Raw genomic sequence first — 20,375 nt, 5'->3', positions numbered from 1 at the left:
ATTAATAAATATTTGTCTATACCATTACTTTAAATAAAAATGGTACATAATACAGGGTAGGGCAAAAGTACGTTAACAGTTGTGAATACACAAAACAACTGTATTGGTATTTATTAATTATTGTATTATTTTCCATCTAAACAATTAGAAATCTACTATTGCCCCATCCTGTATATGGATGTATTTGACTAAACTCTTATAGTTGGATATTTAGGCTGCTCTTATTATTTCTGTATGATGAACCTAGCTTGGATGATCTGCCTAGTAGTTCAATCTTTGTATATATGCTTAATTACTTCTAAGCATAGTCCTACAATTAAAATTGCTCACCAAAAGGTATGTGTACTTTTAAGGCCTTTGAGTGTACTGGGCACAGTGTATCGCTGTCTTGCATTTTTAACTGTGCAGTCTAGAAGCTAGCAATGAATTCAGCTTCTTTTCTAGGGTGGGTCACTACTTCAACCTGCTTTCATGTCAAGATCTGCCTCATCTTCCAAAGTGGAAGTTCTCGGCATCAGGCTTGTGGGAGTGGAAGCATAATCCTTATTCCAAAAACTGTTGTGAGTCACTATCAGCTTTCCTTTCTCCTCCCTTACTGAGTCCATATACATCCATGACCTTTTTTTTTCTTTTTTTCTTCCAGAGGTAGAATCAGGCTAAGGTTTCCACTGGAATGGATTGGAAAAAGATATCTATTTTAAGTCATTCTTGTTTCCAGGTTGGAATTTACCTTAAGATGAGCTCTTATCTTATAAGCTAATTTAATAAATCTTAACCAGTTTAACAAAGTAAAACAATCTCTAGTCTTTGAAAACCATTAGCAATAAAAATGGCTATTGTTTGTTTGTTTGTTTTGAATTCTAGGAATATTTTATTTAGAAAAACAGATACTACTGAAGCCACAAGATTTTAATTTTTTAAAATGCCACACTAATTAGATGTAAGATAGTCCTGAATAATAAAGTATTTATACATTGAATACAAAATAAATACAAAATAACTGAAAAATTAGTTATCCAGTGGTTCATTTTGCATTTCCACTGTTCATCTTCTGTTTCATTTTTCTTTGTCTTTTGTAAACCCTTTTCTTTCTTGCTTTCAAATCAACTTTTGGCGCTGTTTTTACCCACTGTATTTCTATAGGTTTTTCCTCAGCTGGTGTAACAAAAACATCTGCAGTGGGATCATGTGGAAGAATAGTCTTTGGTTCTTTCTTTCTCAGTTTTTGTACCTCTTTAACTTGTTGTTTCTCCTTATATTTTGCAGCTGTGATGGATCTTATGATGTACCAATGCATGTTTGGTGACTGGTAGTGAGGATTTTCATATAAAGTTGGTCCTCCAAAACTTCCCTGGAAAATCTTTATGAGATTTAAGACGAAACGAGGTCCTATTTCTACAAGAGCAGCATCTTCTTTTATGATCTGAAAGTTCTGAAACCATATCCTATTATCCAAATAGTGAAAGTAAACACGTGGTCCACAAATGGTTGGCTTTGGGGATGGTAGCGTGGTGTACTAAAGATCTGAATTAAGAGTTCTTTTAACAAAGTATAATGTAGTAATTCATCAAAAGCAGTTGCAAAAGACAAAAGGGGCCGAGAACCTTTCAAATAGTTTCCTGTCATCTTTAGTTCAGCGAGGGTATGAATATTTTGAACTAGGAATTTAGCAGATGGTCCACGAGGTGAGTTTGAAAGCCACATATAGAGATCTTGTTTCTTCTTAGCTTCAAAATACATTGCAGTTTTTCATTTCACAAACTTCATTAATCACAAATAACTTATCTTTACGATCCATTTTAGTATCTGCTTTAGAATGAGACATCAACATTCTTAAGTCTTGCATTAAATGTCTTGTTCTGAAATCTATTCCTCTGGAAGAAAAGATGAGAATCCGTTCCTTATTTTTCCACTTGCCCTTGCAAATGGGGCCTGGGATGCGATTTCTGTCTTCTTCCTTGGCCTCCTCTCCTTGGGGCGCTGCTTAGCTAGAGGCCTGGCATCTTTTTTGTTCTTTCTCCTCTCACCTTCTCTCCCCTTCCTGCAGGTGCTATGCCCAGGGGTCTCTTGCTACTGAAATTACTCTTAATCTGAGGAGAAAGCAATAAGATGAACTGATCACTCTCTGGGGTTAGGGATTTTATGTTTCTTTTTAGGAAATTCGGACACTTTGCTTTCCACTGGGATCATGAACTGTTTGCCCAAGCTCCTGTACTGGACCGACATGATGGGGTGGAGAAAATGGTTCTGATGATCCCTTCTCTACAACTAAACTCATCACAGAAGTCTAGGATGAAATGGCCCAGTACCACTAGGTCCCACAGTAGGTCATCTTCATTCAGCAAATGAGGGATGCATTTTCAGGAGGTTTCAGATTAACAAGGGTGATTAGAATTTAGAAAAACAATGCTGTAAAGTCTTAAATGATCCCTGCCAGAGAGCTTTGTTTTCCCTGAAGTGGCTAGAGGCACTAATTTGCTCAAGTCAAGAACTGGCGTCAGGAAGAACTTTGCACCTTCAGTCTGAGAGAGTTAAAAATAGAGAAAATACTAAAGTGGCCAGGTCTGTAAATTAAAGTTCTTAAGAAATGCAGACTGTAACACGGTTACATGGTAATCAAGGAATGTCACCAGATTAAATTCCAAGAGTATTTTGGGGGGACACATGTTCATATTTTTCTATAAAAATCTTATATGCGGTGGTTAGGTGCCAAGTTCATCCCTAAAATCTATTAAAACTATACTGACTCTGAAATGGCACTTTCAATTCCCCCAAGATTCCATTCCCATCCTAATTCCTGTGGAAGCCATAAGCATACTGAAGAATTGGGAAATTTAGAGTGGAGACTCACTGAACTCTGAGGGGGACTGTGGGTATAGTTAGGCCCTTTCGAGGTCAGTAGCTCTCAAATGAGCAGAAGAGAAAACTTTTGTTCTTTTAGGAGATGATCCAGAATAAAGGGCCATAAAAAACAATAGCTGTTCATATATCCGAAGTGTCAAATCAATAGGTTAGTGACTTACTTTTCTTTCCAATTAAGTTAAATTCCTTATGTTTCCTATGAAAGGGACTCTTGTACTTCTTTTGCTCCCTATCCCATTCAGTGTCAGAACTTGTGTGGGACATATAACTGGTGCCTTTCTATTTGCTTCATGAATCAAGTAGAGATTACCTAAGATGACTGACATGACTTGGTGTGATGGGTCTCTTTTTTTTTTTTATAGGCATCAGCTAGGATGAACTAAGGGCTGTGCGCCTGCTTTGCCCCTGATGGATATAAGAGTGACACCACCAATCTGGTGTCTCCTTGCCCATTGCCAGGGGGTGGTGTGATGGGTCTTTGCAAAGATAAATTTTGGAGGCAAGTGGAAATGATATAGAGAGGTTTGTTTAATATCTGAGGGGGAGGTCAAGGGTGGGCCAATAGATTATTTATGGGCATTCGCACAAAAGAGCAAAGAAAATCAATTCACAGCAAAAGCATCACCATTAACAAGATACAAAGGCATGGAACGTATTATTTAACCTCAGTGTATTCACCTATAAAATATAGATAATAGTAGAACTATAATCTAGATTATGATGAGGGTTAAAGAAGAAAATGCATATAGAGTGATTAGAAGAGTACTTGACAAATAGGATCCGGAAGAACCTAGGGGCAATGGCTATCAGGTACATCTCTGCAGATGGCCAGACCTCTAGGGGACCCAGAAATAACAGAAGGCTCTTAGACATAAAGCCATGGGACCCCCATACAGCATATATCAGTCTTGGCATATCATTGTGAATTTGTTAAGGACCAGCTAAGAAACCTACCCCATTGTAAAAGAAACTGTGTACAATCCTGAAACTGTAATATGGCTTGGAAATGACCATTTCAGGATGACCTAAATTGAGCAGTGTTACTTTTCCTAACAGCCCAGACACATGGCGGCATGAAACAGAATTGAATAAAAAGCCCACTTCAATTATTATTTATTAGGGAACCAAAGGATATATCCAAGTGTCAAAGGAAAGAGTAGAGTTTCAGGTACAAGATGCTTGAGAAGAATCTTGCTCTAGATACATATTGTTCCACTGTCCATTCTGTGATTTTTGAAAGAGGACTCTATTGGGGGGAAGTCCAGTGTAGGGAAGCTAGGGAACTTGTTTCCAAACCTCCTTTTTTTTTTTTTTTAAATATATATTTTTATTGATTTTTTTACAGAGAGAAAGGGAGAGGGATAGAGTTAGAAACATCGATGAGAGAGAAACATCGATCAGCTGCCTCCTGCACTCCTCCTACTGGGGATGTGCCCGCAACCAAGGTACATGCCCTTGACGGGAATCGAACCTGGGACCCTTCAGTCCGCAGGCCGACGCTTTATCCACTGAGCCAAACCCGTCAGGGCCCAAACCTCCTTTATACAAGACCTGACATAGGATTGAGACATCAATTATTTCACATGAAAAATAAATTGTAGGAGGTGGCTGTGCCTATACGTGGGAAGAGGTAGAGTGAGGGAGCTTGTTTAACTCACTTAGAAGAACCCACTTTTTCTCAAGCCTTTTAGAACAATGCCCTATATTTGATCATATTTTTTTTTAGATTAGGTTGTAAAATTAAATTTCTTTAAGAGTATTCTACCATTCACATTATCCACCAAGTCTAACCCTGGTTAGAATTTCATTATTTGGAAGCAGGTCAATTTTCCCTGTTATTTCTAGAAAAGAACACAGTGCTCTTGTAACAATGATGACATTCCAAGAGGCAGGGTAAGATAAAAAGAGTCATAGCAACTGCCTGAGGTGGACTGTTGCTATTAGGGAAGTGTGGAATGTGGAAAATGGTTATCACAGACCACCACATTTGAAAAGGGGTTCAGAAAAATTCAGTTTGGTTTGGGGCTTTTTTACAAAGAAAAAAACTCAACTAAGTTAACTGTTAGATGTGGTCTCTTGACACTCAGCATTCATTCTCACCATCTTTTATAGATACCTAACCTCACTCCACAGTATTACAGAAGATGGGAAGCTTAAAGCTGTATTTCCCCTTTTTCACCAGACACAAAAATCAATACTAGACAAATTATAAAGCCAAATGTGAACAGTAAACAATAAAGCTTTTACAAGAAACATAGGAGAATACGTTTATGACCTTGGAGTCAGCAAAGATTTCTTAAACTGAACATACACAAAGTAAACAAAGCAGAAAGGAAAACCTCAAATGAACGGAACTATGTAAAAATTTTGAACATCGTCATCAAAAGGCACTGTTAAACGAGTGAAAAAAATAGCCATAGAGTGGCAAAAGGTATTATCAATACACTAGTGGCCTGGTTCACAGATTTGTGCACATTGAAAGGAAATTAATTAGAAGGTAGCTAGACATGCCCTGGAGCCAACCTCCCTCGCACCTGGGGCAGCACCATGGCTCGAAGGGCGTCTGCGGTCACTGCAGCTCAGCAGTAAAACAGATTTGGGGCCGACAGTGCCCCAGCAACAACATACCCCACTGCTGAAGGTGGAATAGCGCGGCCCTGCGAGGAATTGGGCTCCCTCCTCTCTGGTTCCGGGATGCATCACCCGAGAACTGCTGCTGCCAAGTCACCGCAACTTGGCAGCTCCTGTGTTAAGCAGCTGCTCCCTGGTAGTCCGTGCACATCATACCTACTGGCCAGTTGGACAGTCAGACGATCGAACGGTCACTTAGCCTCTTATATATATATAGATATACCCAACAAAGGGCTCATACTACATAATAAAAGGTTAATATGCAAATAGACTGAACGGTGGAACAACCAAACAACTGAATAACCGGTTGCTATGATGTGCTCTGACCACCAGGGGGTACACACAGAACGTGGTGGGTGTTGGCTATGGCAGGATGGTGGAGCAGGTGAGCGGGGGTTCCAGACCAAGGCGGGGTGCTGGTCACTGTCATCGGGGCGAGCCTCTGGTGGTTACTGAAAATTCTTTGCTCCAGCACACTGCAGTCCTGCCCGGCGCTCGCACCCGCTGCCAGAGCTCGGTGCCAGCCCGGATCACTCAGTGCCATCATCAGGTGCGAGCGGCGGCTGCCAGCCCTGATTGCCCCTGAAGGCTTCTCCACCTCCCCCTGCTCCTGAGGGGCGATCGGGGTAGCAGCTATCACTTGCACCCACTGACGGTGTCGACCCCACTTGCACCCGCTGCTGGCACCGGCCCCAATCACTCTGCGCCATCAGTGGGTGCGAGCAGGGTTGGTACCATCAGTGTGGGAGCAGCGGAGGCGGGAGCGGGGCTGCCGGCAGACAGGGGACTGGGGGCCACAGTGGGAGGGGCCAGGCAGGGGCGCAGAGGATGGGCTGAGACCCACCCCTGTGCCCACTGTAGCCTTGCGGCCCACAGTTCCTTTCAAGGTACACGAATTCGTGCTCTGGGCCCCTGGTTTACAATAAAGAACTACAAAGAGCAACAAGAAAAAAGTCAGATAAGATGATAGAAAACTGGGAGAAATACTTGAATAGGCATTTCATGGCTCAAATACTAGAGATGGAAAACCCAAAATTTTGGTAAGGATGTGACATCTCTACTACTTTGGAAAACTGTTTGGCAGTATCTACTTGAGCTAAACATATGTAACCCCTATAACCCAGAAATTCCACTCTTATATATCCAATGGAAATGCATACATATGTTCACCAATGTTCATTAGCAACGCTATTTGTAATAACCCCAAACTAGAAACAACCCAAATGTCCATCTGCATTAGGATGTAAAAACTGTGTTACTCATCCAATAGAATTCTATACACTATCACTATATACAACATAGATAATTCTCACACATATAATGTTGAGTGAGAAAAGCCAGTCATAAAAGAGTATATACTGTATTCCACTTGGTATAAGGTTTGAAAATAAGCAAATTTGCTCTATTGTATTAGAAGGCAAGATTGCAGTTATTTTCAGGGAGGAGAATGCCTATAAAAGAGCATGAGGGGAGCTTCTGGTGTGATAGTCATTTCTGGCTCCCAGTCTGGGTGCTGGTTACATGGGTGTGTTCACTTTATGAAAATTCATCAAGCTGTCTGATTATGATTTGCACATTTTTTCTGTACGTTATACTTTAATAAAAATTGACTCATAGTTAAAAAAACCCCACACAACTATAATTCTTAGACTTCCATACTAATAGGATTCTGTATAGATTTTTGCCAACCAGATACAATGATGTGAAATTTGAAAGGAAAATTTGTCAGTTTTCCCTGTTATTTGTGATGTGCATGCTATCCTATATAATAAAGAGGTAATATGCAAATTGACTCTCATGCCCTCACAAGATGGCTGCCTACAACCAGGCCAGCAGAGGGGTAGTGAGGGACAACCAAACAATTGAACAAGCAGGCTGCGTGGGGCGACCAGGCCGGCAGGGGGGTTAGTGAGGGACGACCAAATGACTGAACAGCAGGCTGTGTGGGGCAATCAGGCCAGCAGGGGGAGAAGTTGAGGGCAACCAGACTGGCAGGGGGGGCAGTAAAAGGCGACTAGGCCTTTTGGGGGGGGAAATTAGGGGTAACCAGGACAGCAGAGGGGGGCAGTTGGGGGAGACCAGGCCGGCAGGGGGGGCAGTAAAGGGTGACCAGGCTGGCAGGGGGGCAGTTAGGGGTGATAAGGCAGGCAGGTGAGCGGTCCAGGATTGTGAGAGGGATGTCCGACTGCCTGTTTAGGCCCAATCCCTGGGATCGAGCCTAACCCGGCAGTCGGACATCCCCCAAGGGGTCCCGGATTGGAGAGGGTGCAGGCTGGACTGAGGGGACTCCCTTCCCCCGCTCTGTGCAAGAATTTCATTGGCAAGACTTCCTGTGCCTCTCTATTGCCACCAACCTCATTGGTGAGAAGTAGCTGTGATGTTGGCAGTAGTTTCCATAGCTTCTTGACTTTTAGATTGTTGCTATATGGTCTGACCTGGGAGTCTAAGGACAGTCCTCTAACTTCTGTCCTTTAAGTCCCCCTAATGGCTCTGTAAGCATATAATTCTTTGTATTCAATATCTAGAATGGTGTCATCACTGAGCCCCCATTGATATATCAACTAATAACACAGCTGATAGGCGATGGAGTAGGGTTATGGTTGGTTTTAAGAGTCTTAAAAAAATTACCACTGGCAATCCCAGCACGTAGGGTCATCATTATCACAAGAAAGTTCTACCTTAGAGCTAACCTAAATTTATTCTGATGCACTGTAAAGCCATTTACTTCATAGGATATGCTAATTTCTGCTGCCATTTACAAATGGTTCTTGCCCTGGCTGATGTAAAGTGGCTTGGTTGGTTGAGTGTCATCCTGTGCACCAAAAGGTTGGTGGTTCAATTCCTGGTCAGGGCACATGCCCAGGTTGCAGGCTCAATCCCCAGTATGGGGCATGCAGTATGGGGCAATGTTATGCTTTCACATTAATGTTTCTCTCTCTCTCAAAAATCAATAAATTAAAAATAAAAATAAATAAAAATGATTCTTAAGCCATCCTTTGTCTTCTCTTCACAAGCTAAATAATTCCAGTTCCTTGAATTTTTCTTTACATATTCTGCAGCTCTTCCCAGTTTTGCCTATTTGTGTGAAGTACAGGGTACAGCAAAAGTAAGTTAACAGTTGTTCATATAAAAAAATAATACAATAATTAATAAATATAATACAAGAATAAACTGTGTTTCGCATACTCACAATTGTAAATCTACTTTTGCCCCACCCTGTATTCATAAAAGGACTGCCTATTCTGGTAGGATTAACTGTTCCTTTCTTTTGGGTATACTCCCAGGTTTACATTTGCTTATCTAACCAAAGCCCAACTGTGCTGACTCAAGTTTAACTTATGGTCCAAGCCCAGTACCACACTATTATTAGCCAAAACTTCCCATGGATTGAGGTAGACTTGTAGAAGGCTGAAAAATAAAACTTGTCAGCCATAAGCAAGAGTTTTTACCTGGCTTTCTAATAAAGAACAATATTTAATATAACAGCATATAAACAATGAGAACCACCAGCCTAAAGAAAAATTAGTTAATAGCCCTGACCGGTTTGGCTCAGTGGATAGAGCGTCAGCCTGTGGACTGAAGAGTCCCAGGTTCAATTCCGGTCAAGGGCATGTACCTTGGTTGTGGGCCCATCCCAAGTAGGGGGTGTGCAGGAGGCAGCTGATTGATGTTTCTCTCTCATTGATGTTTCTAACTCTCTATCCCTCTCCCTCCCTCTCTGTAAAAAATAAAAAAATCAATAAAATATATTTAAAAAATATTTGTTAATAGTTGAAGAGGGATTACTGAATTGTGAAATTGTACAGTTAGAAGGGACCTTAGAAAGAGTTTAAATGTACCAGGAAATGGAAGCTCAGATATTTATACAGGCCTCTCGTCAGTGCTTATTCTGAATCCTCTTGCTACTCAAGGTGTGGTCCTCAGACCAGCAGTATCAGCAGCACCTGGGAGCTCGTTAGACATGCAGAATCTCAGGGCTCTTCAGAACCCACCAAGTCAGAACCTGCATTTTGACCACATCTCCATGTGATCTGTATGCATGTGAAAATTTGAGAAGATATAGGCAAAAATACCCCAGGTTCTTGTTCTACTATGTAAAATATTGTCGCCAAAACCGGTTTGGCTCAGTGGATAGAGCGTCGGCCTGCGGACTCAAGGGTCCCAGGTTCGATTCCGGTCAAGGGCATGTACCTTGGTTGCGGGCACATCCCCAGTAGGGGGCGTGCAAGAGGCAGCTGATCGATGTTTCTCTCTCATCGATGTTTCTAACTCTCTATCCCTCCTCTCCCTTCCGCTCTGTAAAAAATCAATAAAATATATTAAAATATATATATATATTATGTAAAATATTGTCTAAATTACATTACATAGAATAACTGATCTCCTTTGGGCAAGACCTATATTATTACAGCTCCTGGTCTATTAGATCGTTTGAATAGTTGGATTAAAGACGAAAGAAAAGCTCTATTGATCTCTGGAAAAAGAGGTCATCTATTTGAGCTGTGCTAGTTTTTAATGTACCCATTCAGATTTTAATCTGCTAGAAAAATTAATAGCCTATTTGGTGGTAGCATGTCCTGTAAAAATAAGTGCAATAAAGTGAAAGTATTTAAATAGATATTTAAACTATGCAGTCATCAGTGATTCAGTTTTCAATTACACTAAGGTAATTACCCTAGAATCCACCTCATTCACCCCTCTGTGAGAAAATGCTGTATTTGCTGATGCTTTCAGGCAATGACTGATCTTCACTCCTTGCTGGCCACGACCTGAATTCATTTACTTTCAACAGTTTAGGGTGTATGCTAAGAATATGGAAACACCCTCTGTGATCCTTCTCACAAAGGAAGTTGCATCACTATTAAGGGTGCATGTGAGGCCGCAGGCCCAGTCTCTCAGATTGGAGAGGGCTCACATGTAATGGAGATTTGTCCCATCAGAGAAGGGTGAAACTGGATGAAGGAGTGCTCCTCAGCTGGGCTCTTCCTATAACAGAGGCTCTAAAAGTTCTCACACAGAGGAGGGCTTCTGGGGTGCTGGGAATATTCTGTTTCTTAATCTAGGTGCTGGTTACATGGGTGTGTTCAGTTTATGAAAATTCACTGAGCTGTTCACTTAAGATCAACACACTTCTATACGTATGTTATACAACAACAACAAAATTAAAAAGTGAAGAATGTTAGAGTTGCATAAGAGCTGATTTCTGTCCTCTTTTCCTTCTACTCAGATGCAGGTGGTCTGTGTCCTTTAATTTGAGACATACTGCCCAGAGCAATCCAGGGCACTACAATCAGGGAAAATTGATGAGCAAGCTTCATTAACCCACCATATTCATAGAGGTGGACAAGTACAACCAAACAAGTAATAGTGCCTAATGCAGGGTGCATTGTGTTCTGGATGCTATACAAATACATTCTGCTGGTCATAACATCCTTGGGAGGACAATATACCTATATTTTTAAATTTTTTATTTTTTAATTACAGTTGACATTCCACATTTTATTAGTTTCAGGTATACAGCACAGTAGTTAGACATTTATATAACTTACGAAGTGATCCCCCTTGGGAGGACAATATTACCTCCATTTTCTAGATGAGGCAAATGGCATCCATAGAGGAGGCTGAACTGAGAGTCCACATTAGGTCTTTCAGGACCAAAGTCTATCTTATTTTTGTTTTGTTTTGTTTTTGTTAATCCTCACCCAAGGATATTTTCCCATTGATTTTTAGAGAGAGTGGAGGGGGAGAGACAAAGAGAGAGAGAAACATTGATGTGAGAGAGACACATTGATTGGTTGTCTCCTGCATAGGGATCCAGCCTGCAACCAAGGTATGTGCCCTTGACTGGAATCGAACCAGGGACCCTTCAGTCCAAGGGCCAATGCTCTATCCACTGAACCAAACCAGCTAGGGCAAGTCTCTCTTATTTTTACCAGTGCCAGCGCTGACAAAGCAAGTCACAAGAACAGCCCAAGGGAGTGAGAGAGGACAGAGAAAGAACACAAGACTTTTTGCCAAGGTTAGTAGTCATTACGTGCATATTGCAAATAGGCACCCCCTGTCTTTTTAGCCTCTTGGGTAAGAAGATAGCATTTTCTCAGAGGCAATGCCCTAAGGCTAAACCTACAGGACCTCCAAGCACCTGGAGAGAGTTCTGGACCATGTTCCAAACTTGGCTGAACCTCCCTCTCATCTTGGGACAATCTGAAACATACAGATCCACTGGCTCCACCCTTGAGGTCCAGATTCCATACATTTGGGGTGAGGCCAGAGAAGCTCTTTAGAAATCACTTCAGGTAATTCTAATAATTAGCTGGATTTGGGAACCACTACTATAGACACCCTGACCACATGAAAGAGTCAGAGCTGGATTTAACGTTGGTCAGAGTTCATCACAAGCCAACAAGGTTAAAGCAAAGGGCCCATTATGGCGTGCCCGTGAACTGAATAAACGTAACCAGATGTCAGGAGAAGAACTAGAGCAGAATAAAAGGAACTCTGCTATCATGAGATGGAAACCTGTGACTAGTTGAGGCCTGAAAATAAAAAGCCTGCACCTGTTGTGTTCTAGGGATTATACTTAACTAGAGTTCCTCCCTCTCCAGTGGTTGGCAAACTCATTAGTCAACAGAGCCAAATATCAACAGTACAACGATTGAAATTTCTTTTGAGAGCCAAATTTTTTAAACTTAAACTTCTTCTAATGCCACTTCTTCAAAATAGACTCGCCAAGGCCGTGGTATTTTGTGGAAGAGCCACACTCAAGGGGCCAAAGAGCCGCATGTGGCTCGCGAGCCGCGGTTTGCCGACCACGGCCTAGCCTGTTCATAAGGAGAACTCTAAAAGGTTATTTTTTAAAGTATTATAAGAAAACACAAACAGTAAAGTGATTTAATATCTCAGATGTCTATCTGAGATCCTTGATCTAGTTTAGATGTTTGAAAATTTTGAACCAGAGAGAAAATGGATTTTGTAAAATTTAAGGAGACAGTATTGCAAAGGTATCAAGATTCAAGGGCACCCTCCCCTATCCCCACCAACCTGAACTGGTTTATTCTAGATTTAAATGACGAACTTGAACAACTCAAACTTCCATTTGACCCCGTTGTTCAGTGGTGAAAGTACAGAGGTGATTATGTACAGTCAATAATGTCCCTATCTCACCTCTCAACTAGAACAAATAACTAAAACTGATAAGTTGATAAAGTACTTTGTTTTTATTGAAGAGTTAATAACTTACTCTAAAGTAGACTTTAATTACTGGATCTTGCTAACAACTGACATATGAATTAATTACCTTAAATCACTGCCAAGTTTAATCCTCATACAAGTTTAAAGGAGAAATACATAGCACTCAAACCTAGGGGAAATATTAATGATATAATTGATACAACACTGTTAAATCTATTATCCATCAGTATAAATGGGGACAAAATACGAGCAGTAAAATAAGCCTAGAATTCAAGCTAACCGTCTCAACCCAAGGCACGTTCTCAGTCTAAGCCCTTGTCTCATTTGAGGAAACAACCCTTGTGCCTCATTTGTGAGATCAGAACCCCATATCTTAGTTCTTTCTACATGTGGAAGTGAGTAAAGAGATCTTTTAGCCAAGAAATACATTCTGGGCCCAAACACTAGAGATCTCCATGAACTTTATAGAGAGTTAATATTATTATTCTGGATAAAAATGAGGACAAAAAGAGGAAATTAGAACACATATCGAGAGATTAAGGAGACCCTTTGTGTCCCCAAATTTAGATTTCTGCTACCTCTGTGGTGAAATACCTCCAATGGGAAAGAATGCTTTCAGCTGCAAGTAGAATTTTTCTAAATGGCTCTAAGGGAACAAAACAATTGTAAAAGTAGCTTTTATTCTGGAGTTTTTGATTTAGAAGTCACAGTAACCTGAGATATGACCTATTATTCAACCTATTAGGAAAGAAATTACAGATATCAGAAAAGAGGAATTTAAAAACTCACATATTTTCGCACTTATAGTCAATTGATTTTTGACAAGGGTTCCAAGATATTCAAAGGGGGAAAACAGTCTTTTCAACAAATGGTTGGCGACAAATGGTTTATCACATACTAAAGCAGGGGTGGGCAAACTTTTTGACTCGAGGGCCACAATGGGTTCTTAAACTGGACCAGAGGGCCAGAACAAAAGCATGGACGGAGTGTTTGTGTGAACTAATATAAATTCAAAGTAAACACCATTACATAAAAGGGTACGGTCTTTTTTTTTTTTATTTCAATAGTTTTATTCATTTCAAAGATTTTAACAAGAAGAATGTAGACACTAATTGTTATAATTTGAAACTTCAAAAAATGGAGGAATCATAGCACAATAACATACCTTATATTGAAGATGGCAAAGGCAAAATAAAATTGCCTAACAAAGGAAAGGTACAAAAGCCTTTCAAATTAAACTTAAATATAATAAAATAATTTAAAACTAAAACAAATAGAAAAGAACAAAATGTATAAACAGTAAATTAAACATTTTCTTTAGTGCAACTTCCAAATTATGCCTGGGATGTAGATGTAGATGGCAATGTAGACTGGGTTGAAAGGTTTTTGGTCTTTAAAACATCAACTTCAGTGGGAACAGTGTTGTTGGTCTCCTTTTTAGCTAATGCTCTGATACTGTGCTCTCCAGGGGCGTGTCTCCCTACATCACCACGATAACGTGTCTACGCATTCCCAGGGTGATGTCGGGAGACGCGTCCGCGGGCATTACAAGGAGCCTCTGGAAGATTGAGAGGTTGTTCCTTCTACTGAATGGGCGGATTTATATCAGAAGAAGGAGCTTCGGCCGTGTTTACCGACGTTGCCATGTTAACACTGCTGCTGGTGAAGGAGCAGAGGGGAGAGCAAGAGAACCCTCCGCTCTTTCGGCTCCGCGGGCCTGATAGAACAGCAGAACGGGCCGGATCCGGCCCGCGGGCCGTAGTTTGCCCACGGCTGTACTAAAGGATAAAGTTGAAACTCTACCTCACACCAAATATAAAAATTAACACAAAATGGGACAAAGACCTAAATATAGGAGCTAAAACTAAAAAGGTTAGAAGAAAAGATAGGCATAAACTTTTGTGACCTTAGATTGGTCAATAGTTGCTTTGAGGTGACACCAAAAGCACAAGCAACAAAAGAAAACAGAAATAAATTTCATTTCATCAAAAGTGAAATTTGGACTCTTTTAGAAACCAAGCCTTCCACCTCAGAACTGGATCTCCATCAAATTAGGCTCTGAGATTTATTGGCAGATTATGAACTACTATTAGAAGGGTCCTAGCACAGACCCTCTTAAGAGGTTACCTCTCATTCTAAGATGCAAGATGTAACAGAGGGCATGTCAAGGTGCAAATGGAATGATAACAGTAGGCCATGTCAGGCAACCCAGAGGCTATCTCCTTTCTCTTTTCTGTAGCTTAATGACTAAACATTTTCAGCTTTACCTGATTCTGCTCCTTAATTAAGATCTGGTAATGAAGGAATGAAGATATAATGCATGAATTTGCAGGACAGGTCTCAAATCTAGGATTAATCAGATTTAATGTATCAGTAAGCATCTGGAACGCATGAAAAAGATGTGATAACATCTTCAACTTCAAAAAGGATGTACTGAAGATATGTCCCAATGTTTATTTGATGTGGTTTAGACTCAAGGCCAAGCTGAGTACTTTGAATGTCATAGTAGGATAAAATGTTCACAGATTCTTTTAGAAAATTCACCTTAAATATGGACATTAGTAAAACAGGGAAACATACTTTATCAAATTATATTAAAAATTGGAGAAATGGTTTAAGGTCCCAAAACCTTAAAAAAATCCAAACTGGATTTTTGTTTTCAAGGGGAAGGGAGAGGGAGAGAGAGATAGGAACATCAATGATGAGAATCATTGATCGGCTGCCTCCTGCATGCCCCTCACTGAGGATGGAGCACGCAACTTGGGCATGTGCCCTGACCAGGAACTGAACCGTGATCCTGGTTCATAGGTCGATACTCAACCACTGAGCCATGCAAGTTGGGCCCAAACCAGATTATTTTGTTTTTGTTTTATAAATATATTTTTATTGATTTCAGAGAGGGTGAGATAGAAATATCAATGATGAGAGAGAATCATTGATTGGCTGCCACCTATACACCCCACAGTGGGGATTGAGCCCACAACGTGGGCATGTGCCCTTGACCGGAATCGAACCTAGGACCCTTCAGTCTGTAGGCTGACACTCTGCCCACTGAACCAAACTGACTAGGGTCCAAACCAGATTTTTAATGGACTTTTATTTTTTACCATCTTGGGATGCAATTTAGACTAACTATATGTCAAATAAAGTTACAATAATGATTTTTGAAAACCTTCCTCACAACAGATAAACAGCACATTGCAGGAGCCACGAGTGCCCCTAACTTTTGTGGGACCAAGGGCAAGAGTACAAAAGAGGCCTGTATTTCACATGTGTAACTATGTAAAAAGTTATAAATAAAATATGTCCTATTCTCCTAATTTGATCACCCTAGCTTCCTAATGACCTGAAGGCCAAGTCTGAATGTGTAATTCTTGGATTCCTTGGAGTTCTGCACCAGGACGTGGAGGCATGGGGGAGCTGACCCCCAGGCTGAAGCTGCCCCCTTCCCTTCCCATCCCTGACTCTGTCTGAGAAGGGCCTCTCATGCGTGAGTGTGGATGCCCCAGCCCACACATTCATACTCTGTGCACTTTTCCAAGGCTCCCCTAGGCCACCTTCTGGCCGAGGAGTACATGTACTAGTGGCATAGTCTGCCCTTAGGAGGATGGGACTGGGAAGAAGTTTAGGGAGTCCTTGGAAGTGGGCTTGAGGCATTTGGGCAAGGGATTCTGAGGTGGTCCAAGGTACCCAGAGTATGGTCTACAAGGGATCGATGTGGATTCTAAGTGGGAACACCCAATTGACCCCAGTCTCCTCAGTCTGTGGTGAGGGGGCACAGCCAGAAAGGGCCAGAGCAGAGCCCTCTAAAAGCCAAAAGGTGGAATCAGCAGGGGCCCTACATTCTGGAACGTGATAAATAGTCTAAGATGTGCAATCCTGATGCATACCTCAGGCCTGCTTCAGCAGGAGAAGGGAGGGTAGACCAAACCTGTCCAGACAGGGAAGATGGATCATGCTTCGCTCACCCTGAAGGGTTCACAGAAGCTTATCAGTGCTTAGCCAAGCAGAACAGCCCAACCTGGGAGAGTATGCCCAGATTTAAATTCCAGTTTTGTTAATGATTTATAGGGGCATTCACCTTTTCACTTTATGAAGAAAATGTCTGGAAGACTCTAGTGTTTGTCCTCCTCATTGTAACCCTGCTCACCACTGTTCTCATAGTGCCAAGGACCCATCAGCCCTCATGCCATCCTCTTAGCCTGTTACTAGTACTGACAATTTCAGCAATAATCCTGATATGTGCCCTCGTTTCCTTGGTCCTTCATCCATTCCTGTTTTCCTAATCCCCAGCCCCAAATGAAATTCACCACGTAGTACTTTCTGTTTCTGCTCCAAAAGCAGAAGAAATTGCTGGAGAATATCAGAATTCTGATCCAAGCCAATGTCAGCTGACTGGTTCCCGCTGAGTCCTCACTACTAACAGGCAATTCTCTGATTTTTCAATCAAGGTAGGTGCTTTCCTACCACCTTCCCTGCTGCTTCTTTTCTAAATCTTCCCTACTTCTCTCAAGCCCCAATCCCACTTCCTGCATATGGCTTTGCCATCTTGCTTAATAGAAGAAATCAGAATTCTACAATGTGAATCCCCTCTTTCTGCTTCTTCTCTACTAAGAAAAATTAAAACAAGACATCCTCTCCTGTCCTTCCCTCTCATTTCAGAGGAAGAAGAGAATCCTCTCCTTTCCAGGGTTTGTTTTCCCCTGGGTCCTGGTGTCTGAGGATTCCTACACCCTAAAAACACTGCATCATGCCTAGTCCCTTCTCTGTTCTTCATCTTCTGTTTCCTAGTATGCTAGTTTTCTTACTTACTCTTCACCACATCAGAATATCCAATTTCTTGACCCATCTTCTACTCCCTGTCCCCTGTAACCTATCAGCACCAACTTGGCTCACATCGATCACTATTGAGCCTAGATGTAATTATTCATCACTTTGAAGCTGTTTTTATAGCATCACCAATCCCCTTGCCCCTTGGTTCTTCTGCCCCATCTTCCCAGCAAATCCCAAGTCTTGGATCAATCCACCACTCATTTTATCAGCTCTTACCATTCATAACCCAAGTTATTAAGGAAAATCACATAATTATGCAGACTAGTGCCAATACCAATTTTGGCCTCTAACCTCAGTTAAACTCTCAAGAGGTAATAATCCTTATACTTGTCCTTCCTTGCTTAATAACATCTCCTACTTTCCTTGGTTACACCCACAAGCCATGCCCACAGCCAATCAGGAGCGAGTATGCAAATTAACCCAACCAAAATGGCTGCAGCCAAGAAGCTGCAGCAAGCAGGAGGCTTGGGTTTCCCGGCAATGGAGGGAGCCAAGCTTCCCTGCCACCCTGGCTGGCCCAGGCCTACACTCAAGGCTACAAAGTTTCAATTATAGAAGATAAATAAATCCCAACAAAAATGGCGGCAGCCACGGAGCTAGAGAGAGCAGGAGGCTTGAGTTGCCCACAGTGATGGAGGAAGCCAATCTCCCGCAGCCCTGTCCTGCCTTGGCCTCTGCTACAAAGTTTCAATTATAGAAGATAAATAAATTTCAACAAAAATGGCTGCGGCCACGGAGTGAGCAGGAGGCTTGGCTCTGCTCAAGGCTACAAAATTTCAATTATAAAAGATAAATAAACCCCCGATACCAGGTCCTCTGCTTGGGTTGCTGGGGGCGTGGCCGGCCTGCAAACCACCACAGGCCCCTCGCCCAGGCAGCCCCATGCCCCAAGGGAACCCCCACCCTGATCCGGGACATCCTTCAGGGCAAACCAGCTGGCCCCCACCCATGCACCAGGCCTCTATCCTATCTAATAAAAGAGTAATATGCAAATTGACCATCACTCCAACACACAAGATGGCTGCCCCCATGTAGTCAAATATGGCTGCCCCCACGTGGACACAAGATGGCCACGACAAGATGGCCAGTAGGGGAGGGCAGTTGGGAGGAACCAGGCCTGCAAGGGAGGGCAGTTGGGGGCGATCAAGCCTGCAGGGGAGGGCAGTTAGGGGCGACCAGGTCAGCAGAGGAGGGAAGTTGGGAGCGACCAGGCCTGCAGGGAAGGACAGTTGGGGGAAACCCAGGCCTGCAGGGGAGAGCAGTTGGGGGGACCAGGCCTGCAGGAGAGGGCAGTTAGGGGTGACCAGGCCTTCAGGGGAGGGCAGTTAGGGGTGACCAGGCCTGCAGGGGAGGGCAGTAAGGGGCAATCAGGCTGGCAGGGGAGCAGTTAGGCATTAATTGGGCTGTCAGGGGAGTGGTTAGGGGGTGACCAGGCTGGCAGGCAGAAGCGGTTAGGGCAATCAGGAAGGCAAGCAGGCAAACCGTTGGGAGCCAGCAGTCCTGGATTGTGAGAGGGATGTCCGACTGCCCGTTTAGGCCCAATCCTACCAGGATTGGGCCTAAACGGGCAGTCGGACATCCCTCGAGGGGTCCCAGATTGGAGAGGGTGCAGGCTGGGCTGAGGAACACACCCCCCGCCCTGTGCACAAATTTCATGCACCAGGCCTCTAGTATATATATAATTTAATGAAAGGGTAATATGCAAATTAACCATCACTCCGACACAAAGATGGTGGCGCCCATAACTCTCTGGCCACAGAGTGGGGGAGGTCTGCGGACACAAGGCGGGGCTGCTGGGCTGGGGGCATGCTCCTAGCAGCCGCCGCATGGTTCCGGGAACGCCCCCAGCCCAGTGGACACAATGCAGGGGGTCTTCTGCACATGAGCTGCAGAGGAAACACCTTTTCTGACCACTCATTGGATAAGCTCCCTGTACACCGCCACTCGCAGTGTTCTTGGTAACTTGCATAATAAGAATCCAAGAAGGTGATCTAGGGTTTTTCCACCACACTCCTGGAGGAAAAAACTAAGGTCCGCTGCTGGAGGGGCTAAGAAATGTCATATCCTGCCGTAGCCGGTTTGTCTCAGTGGATAGAGCCTCAGCCTGCCGACCACAAGGTCCGGGTTCAATTCTGATCAAGGGCATGTACATAGGTTGCAGGCTCCTCCTTGGCCAGGGCCCAGGTCAGGGCTCATGCAGGAGGCAACCAATCGAAGTGTCCCTCTCACATTGATGTTTCTCTCTGTCTTTCCCTCTCTCTTCCAAGCTCTCTAAAAATCAATGGAAACATATCCTCAGGTGAAGATAAAAAAAAAAAAGAAAGAAATGTCATATCCTATGAAAGACACATCTTGAAAATGCCTAAAGAAAGTTGTCATTTTTTCGTGGTGAAGGGACTGGAGTCTGTGTTGATGAAAACACTTTGGCGGCTGTGGCAGTGGCAGTAGCAGCGGGGTGATGGGGCTGGCACCTTCTCCTGATCAGCCCAGAGGGAGGCCAGACTGTGGCTTAGGGTGGGGAGTGGGCCTAAGCCATCAGTAGGACATACCCTGAGGGTTCCCAGTCTGTGAGAGGGGGCAGGCTGGGCTGAGGGACCCCCCCCACCCAGTGCATGAATTTCGTGCACCGGGACTCTAATATGTGTGTGTGTGTGTGTGTGTGTGTGTGTGTGTGTGTGTGTGTGTGTGTATTTCAGAGAGGAAGGGAGAGGGAGAGAGAGAGAGAAACATCACTGATGAAAGACAATGACTGACTGGCTGCCTCCTGCATGCCTCTCACTATGGATTGAGCCCCCAACTTGGGCATATACACTTGACCGAAACTGAACCTGGGACCCTTCAGTCCACAGGAGGATAAA

The 20,375-nt window shown here is 42.9% G+C and overlaps 1 protein-coding gene and 1 pseudogene across 2 annotated transcripts in view; both read right to left on the bottom strand.

Annotated features, from left to right (window-relative positions):
• NFE2L2 (NFE2 like bZIP transcription factor 2) overlaps window positions 1-20,375 on the bottom strand; it is a 152,286-nt gene that overhangs the window by 78,926 nt on the left and 52,985 nt on the right. The gene's annotated exons all lie outside the window — the stretch shown is intronic.
• On the bottom strand, window positions 956-2,226 carry LOC308248210 (ribosome biogenesis protein BRX1 homolog; annotated as a pseudogene). Its single transcript has 2 exons — window positions 2,123-2,226; window positions 956-2,041 (listed from the first exon to the last, which is right to left on the bottom strand). The product of its transcript is annotated as a ribosome biogenesis protein BRX1 homolog (transcript).

The sequence above is a fragment of the Plecotus auritus genome, assembly GCF_963455305.1.
Source record: "Plecotus auritus genome assembly, chromosome: 5".
Taxonomy (NCBI): domain Eukaryota; kingdom Metazoa; phylum Chordata; class Mammalia; order Chiroptera; family Vespertilionidae; genus Plecotus; species Plecotus auritus.
Note: the sequence above shows the minus strand (reverse complement) of the source record. Positions and strands in the feature narration are given on the sequence as shown.